Source organism: Athene noctua, chromosome 13 (genome assembly GCF_965140245.1).
Source record: "Athene noctua chromosome 13, bAthNoc1.hap1.1, whole genome shotgun sequence".
Taxonomy (NCBI): domain Eukaryota; kingdom Metazoa; phylum Chordata; class Aves; order Strigiformes; family Strigidae; genus Athene; species Athene noctua.
In genome coordinates this window covers 14834423-14840671 of record NC_134049.1, presented here as the reverse complement: position 1 = coordinate 14840671, position 6249 = coordinate 14834423, and positions in this window count along the sequence as shown.

The window sequence follows — 6249 nt, the reverse complement described above, 5'->3', positions numbered from 1 at the left end:
ACGACTCTTGGCCATGGTTGGTTGAAGCCAAGGGAGAGGTTGTGGCTTTAATGCAAATAACGGTATGCCATTTTTCTTTCAGAATGAGGCTTTCTTCTGTGTTACCAGCATGATTATCGCAGTTAAGCACGTTCATTTGTCCTGTTTGATCCTGTCCCTGTTTCTCCAAGCTGAGAAGAAAGAAGTCTCAATTTCCCTCGCCAGAGTGCGATGCTGTGGTTTGGTGTGTGAGTTCTGGGTCAGTCTTATCTCAGAGCTTTGGCTGTCCAAGACAAGGGCTGTCTGCTGTGACTTTCTGCCAGTCCAGAGCTAAGTCTCTGCATTTTCCTCTCTTGTGAATGCACTGTGTATTAAAGCCAATGGTGTAGCAAGTAGCATATTCTGCATGCTTAAAATCAGGTTTCTGTGCCGTACAAGAGTGTGAGAAGCTGTGGAGAATCCACTGTTCTGTCTTGAGTGGATCTCTTTTGGAAAAAAAAAAAAAAAAAAGCTTCTATTGTAGGTGAGAAGCTACACTATCCTGAAGTGTTTGTGTCAGGTGGGGTTTTTTGTTTGGTGGTTTTTTTGAAGAGGAAATCTGGGCAAAATTCCTTCCCCAGGCAGGATCTGCTGCTGTGACACTGAACCCGTGGCCTGGCAGAGGCTGCAAAGCCAACAGGAGCCGCCAGCCCTGGGTATGTCAGGGGCAGGATGACAGCTTGAGCTACAACCCGAACAGAGCCCTTCTGTCACTAAACCAGCTTAGTCTAAGGCTTCAGTTTGGCTTTATAGTGGGGAACAGATTTTGCAAAGATGTGGCTTTTTACCTCAGGGGTGGGCAGAGCTGGACCTGATGTTTGCTGCAGGAGGAGCCTCTGCAGGTCCCCAAGATGCAGCAGCGAATGTCCCTGTTGGGTGCAGAAGGTACGGGCTCACGCCATGATGCCAAAGTGACATTTGGTTTAACCTTTGTCACCCAGGACTCTCGGCGAGCCACTGCCAGCCTGCAAAGCAGTTTTTCTTCTCCTGAAAGCGTTCAGAAATCCTCAAGCTTTTCACCTTGTGTAAGCAGTGACTGGCCCAGGTGTCATTTAAATTACTCTTTGTACCATTAATTGTTTTAAAGCTTACTTTGGAATTAATTCTTTTCTCAAATAAAGCAGTAAGAGCTTTGCCACTCATGCTTGCTTTCCCTGGGAAGCAGAATCCTTTTGGCTGTGCAGTGCTGCTGGAGCCCTGGTCCTCTGGGACACGAGAGGGAGAAGATGGGGGGGATCTGATGAACAGCAAGGCTGGGCTGTGAGTTTTGAGAGACTAAGTGACTTCTGCCTGGCTACTGCCACTGAAAACAAAAATTGCTCAATGTGGATAATTTCATATTTCATGGTATAGAATACAGTCTTGTTACACTGGGAACCAAGGGCTTCTTTTCCCAAGTGCTCTGTGTGTACATAAGTGCTGGCTAAAGATACTTAGCACCTCGCAGTGATACTTAGCAACTTACCAACTCCTGGAAAAAACCCAAACCTCAGTATTCTATAACAGTTCAGTAGGAAAAACCAGGTAGAAATACTGTCAGAAATGAATAATGAGAGAGCTCAGCTGTTCAAATGCCAAGGTTTTGTGTCACTTGGCTCTTTCTGCTCACAGTTTGCCTTCCAACCAGGCAGTAATTTGAAGAGCTCTGGTCATGCAGCCGTCCAGGGCCGAGGGATCTGCCTGGACTGGGACCAGGGGGATGGAGTCTGCTGTTCTCCAGGCACCCAAACGTACAAAAGAGAATAGTTTATTCTTATGTGTGGCAGGAAACTTGCTTGACCTGGAACTTGTCAGGTGCTGGTGAAAGGTTCTTCATGGAAAAGCAGAGCCCTCCCTTAGCTTCCATTTTGGAGAAGTTCCAAGAGTTTCCTTCTGGGATGCTTTACTTTACCACGCTGCCCTGAGCCTGTTCTAAAGCCCAAACTGCCTAAAATGTCCTGCTGGGGCTTCCCAGCCTTGTTTGTGACCCCTCATCACAAACACCACCTCTCCTGTGTCACTCAGGGTTGTGCGGCGCCTGTCGGCGTACCCAAGCTGGGAACAAGATGCTCTTGTCCAGAATCGTTATGTGCCAAGCTGAACGTATGGGGACTGCAAATCCATATAAGTCTTAATAACATAATGGCCTACATGTTTGCATTTCTGGCACCCTCGAGGGTGGCTTCTCCTTGGTTGATTTGATAATACTTTCTTGGACCTGAACTGTTTGTGGTGGTTAAAGCAAGGGCATGGGGCTCTGGTGAAGGGCAGGAAGGCTTTCCAAGCCCAAATGTTTGTCAACATGAGCCAATTATGCAGGAGGAGACAACTGCTGGCCCAGCTGAGCCAAGGCTCTGTCTGGACACTGCAGTACGTCCTTAAAACTTAACAATTTGTGATGGTTGAGGAAAGCTGTTCCTTCATCCTGTTGCCCGAGGTGGGATTGGTGGCTTGCTCAACCATATACATATCATGATGACTTTTTGAGTTGAGATTTGAGACGGAGGGAGGCAATTCTGCTGGTCTGCAGCCAGCAACAACTGCTCGGCCTTGCCAAAAGTGTGTTCCCAAAGCAGCAAGTCTGAGGTCCTACTCTGCACTGCGATGCTTCGGTTGTATTAAATTGCTGCCCCAGCTCTCTGCAGAACAATCCCTGCTTCAAGTCTTACACTTATCCTTAAAGATGTCTTATGTTTCAGTAAGAATGAATCACCCTGTGCTGAATTTAGAAATTTAGACATCTCTGATGAGTACAGGCCTCAGCCCTAGGAGGGAGATGGCTGAGGATTTTCATGCCCTGCCATTAAGGGAAGAAGTGAACTGCTGAGTCCTGGTGAAGGACCAGGCTGCCTTGAGCTCATCCTGAGGGGAAAAAAATTACTTTTCTGGCGGTGGCACCAGCTCTGGTTGCTGATGTCTGTGTGCTGATAGACCTCTGCCCACTGCCAGCATGGGGCCTGGGTGGGGGCAGTGGCCGTCTGCAGCTGGGGAGGACACCCCAGTGCAGGGTTTGCAGTGAGGGGACCCCCCCCCCCAGCCCTGTGGGTGCTGCCCTCGTCAGAGGCCGGTGGCAGGTAGGCCTGGGGGCAGGACTGTTATGCTTTCCCGGTGCCCGAGGCAGCTGGCACTGCTTTCCCTCAGCGTCCCGGCTCACTGCTTTCTTCTGTTCTTACAAATAATTCCTCCCACCTCGCGGGACGGAGCTGGGAAAGCTCTCTTCCTCCTCCCTCCCGCCCTGCTGCGGCTGACGAAGGCCTCCTTCACGGCAGAGGAGTTGCACAGGAGTCGGCCCTGCACAACCCACAGCCCTCGCCCTTTTCTGGGTGAGACTCTGGCAGCGCCCTGAGCCCAGGAAGCACCGAGGGAGGATTTAAATATTCAGCTGCTGGTTTGCTTCATGTGTTGGGCAAGGGGATGGGGGGCGGTATTAATGCTGTTGGGGGTAAGCACGGGGTGGGCTGGAGGCAGAGTACATGTGTGATTTGGGAGCTGCAGTTATCAATCCCCTTTTAACTGGAAAGCTTGACCACTTTTTCTGCCCCAGCATCTCCCATTAACTCTTACCGGTGCGTCTCCAATGTACTTTGCTGTTCTGTTCTCCAGGCACCTAAACTATTCTTTTGTGCATTCATCCTCATGTGTGGCAGGAAGTTTGCTTTACCTAGAACTTGTCAGGTGTTGGGCAAAGGTTCTTTATGGAAAAGCAGAGCCCTCCCTTGGCTCCCGTTTCAGAGAAGTCCCAAGAGTTTCCTCCTGCGGTGCTTTATTTTGCCACGCTGTTCTGTTCAGCTCAGCAGCTCTCGCTTGGTCCAGACAATGTCCCTGTGTGACTCTTCCACTATCAGCTGGTTCTTTGCTCCTGTCATAAGCCAATAAAAACCCAGCGAAGACCTTTTTGGCATGACTTTTAACTCTTTGGAGGTTTTTTTTTTTCCGTTACACTTGGACACTTGCCAAAGGTGTGTGGAGAAGGGAGGTGGCACCAGGCGAGTGTTTCACCCTCAACATCCTCCCCTGAGAGTGGGCAGCAGTCCTCGCTCCGAACATCACAACTTCATTGCAATTGTTAATTTTACTGTGATTCTCCCGGTGCTTTCAAAAGTTGCTGCCCAGGCAGTAGGACAGGCAATGGGGTGTTTTCTTGCTGAGCTCTTATGGAACATGTGGAACAGCAATATCTGGCTGAAGCGGGTATGTCCTAGTAGATAGGTCCATGTGGCACGTGGCCAGTGCCCGGCACTCTCCAGGATGCCCAGAGACGCAGCCAACCACTGCACAAATCCTGGTGTAGTTTTAGCACCAAATTCCCCTTTTGGTGTTTGAAAGCCCCCAGGAGGGGATGGGGAAGTTGGTCTATGGGGCTTACTTTAGGGCAAAAGGCAGCAGTGCATCATTGCTAAAAATGCACTAAATTTGTAAGAAATTTCTAATAATTTTTTGCTTTGTGGGGGTTGAGGTCCCAACCTAGGGTCCCCGAGTGTGCGACTGGAGCTGTGAGTTCTGTGAGTGCAAAGCACCCCTTGATTTTAAGGATGTCAGAAAAAGGAGGGACCAGCGCTCATCCTCTGCAAATCACTGGGAAGCTTCCATTTAATTAAAATAAAACCCATAGTGGCTTCTCCTCTTCATTTGCTTAATTTTAGATTTCTAAAACCAGATTTTATATCTTCATCCATAAATTCGGGGGGTGGGGGGGGTGGGGTGTGTTTAATCACCAGAAATCATTTCAAGTAGGCACTCACGAAATGTTGGAAAACAGAGAATTAACAATAATCCTGCAGCTAGGAAGCGTATGAGGAGGCCGAGCCTCAAACAAAGGGAAACCTCTAGGAAGCAGAAAGTAGGTCAGGTTGATAAGGATGAGCACAGAGGGACAGCGTTAATATGGAGGGGAAAAAATGAAGTAGGAAGGAAATCACCCCATGGCCCTGTTTGAACAAGGAAGGGGCTGTCTCCTGTGGACAGCCGAGATCTGTAAGCCTTTTCCCTTAAAACCTATTATCCCTGAAGATGTCATCTGTGAGGGAGAGGTAATTGCAATTAGCAGGAGTACAGGAGGGGTGAGACCTCAGCCTGGATTTGGACAGGGACAGCTTGGGAAATGCTGCAGATAAATTGGATGGTTTTGAATTGTTGAGGCTGGATAAAGTTTGTGGAGGGGCTGGTCCTGGGGAGGAAGGGATCAGCTCTGCTAATACTGCAGGGCCAAGTTGCAGCTTTAATGTCTGCAAGGATATGAGAAAAAAAAAAAAAAAAGCTGGGAGGTTACAAAGCCAGGGGTCTCGTTTAGACCCTGGAAAATACTGCAAACTACCCAGAAGCATCTAAAAAAACCCCGCAGCAAAACAGGGCAGAGTTCCCCAGAGCCCCAAAAGCAGTGGGGTGAGGGGTGGTGCAGTGGGTCCTTGCAGCGATGTAGGGTTGCACCCAGCTGCACGGAGCCCCTGCTCTGTGGTTGACTCATAAGGTTGCAGCAGTGCAGGGAATTCAGTGCTAAAATTGGGTGTATCAAGTGGCCCAAAAATAGGCCTTTCTGCTTTAAATAGCACCCAGATGGTGCAGGAGGAAATGTCGGGAAGAGCTCGAGCTGTTACCAAGAGAGGGGAGTTTGAGAGGAAAGGTGCAAGAAGAGAAGCAGCAAGATCCTGATGAAGGGTTTGCCCTGGGAACTGCACAGCCACAGCTCAGGCTGGAGGTTTTTGGTGAATCTAAACCATGTTGGGAGCCTTGACACCCACCCAGAGCCATCCTGTGGGGCCGCATCCTGCACCAGTCGCCTCTGCACACCGAGACATCCCCCTCACCTGCAGCAGAGGTGGCAACCACCGCTGGATTGGTGCTGATGTTTGCAGATATGCTAATTGGTTCATTAATCATCACGACCCACAGCCATAATTGGGCTCATTTCATATCAATTCAAGGGGCTTTGGAGAAATGCTGGCTCTTCCCTTACAAGAGGTAATTTAGTGCAAAAAGTCCCAACACACCCCCTTCAAATAAAGCCATAAGACATAAATAACCTCAAACAGGATGAAGCCTTTGCGGCTCTGCACAAAACAGCCAAGCTGAGCTTTTAACAGTGGTTTCACCTTCCAATTCTGAGACACGATGAACCCAGGAAACTCCAGTCCTGACACCAAATGATGGCCAAAAATGCCCCTTTGGGTCCCACCCCCCCTTCTCAGGTGGGGGCCAGTGCTCCTGCACAGCCCCTCGGCAAAGAAAGGAAAGAGTGGGCAAGGTTTAGGTATC